Source organism: Crocuta crocuta, unplaced genomic scaffold (assembly GCF_008692635.1).
Source record: "Crocuta crocuta isolate KB4526 unplaced genomic scaffold, BGI_CrCroc_1.0 scaffold13, whole genome shotgun sequence".
NCBI classification, from domain to species: Eukaryota; Metazoa; Chordata; class Mammalia; order Carnivora; family Hyaenidae; genus Crocuta; species Crocuta crocuta.
In genome coordinates, this window is record NW_027530007.1 from 1,715,744 (window position 1) to 1,716,068 (window position 325).

At 63.7% G+C, this 325-nt stretch overlaps 1 protein-coding gene across 1 annotated transcript in view; it reads left to right on the forward strand.

The window, feature by feature from the left end:
• CASZ1 (castor zinc finger 1) overlaps nucleotides 1-325 on the forward strand; it is a 53,638-nt gene that overhangs the window by 51,946 nt on the left and 1,367 nt on the right.

Sequence of the window (325 nt, forward strand, 5' to 3'; positions counted from 1 at the left end):
CTCAGTTTTGGGTCCCTTTTCAAAACATCCCCACTTCCTGGAGAGGAGGAGGCCACCTTGCCCGACTTGGGGGGCTGGGGGGGGGCGTGGGGGGCATCTGGCTGACGCACACCCGGCCACGAGCTCTGAAGGCGACAGGGACCCAGCGCAGGCTGCCCAAGCTTCCCGGGTCTCCAGTCCCAGCCACCAGCCTGGCCCGGGTTGGACCCTGAGACTCAGTCACAGGGAGAGAGCCGAGCCCAGCCTGTCCCTGCAGATCTCCAAGAGGAGCCCCACCTGATGGCGGGGAGGTGGGCACTGGTTTTTTTTTTTTTTTTTCTGGTGG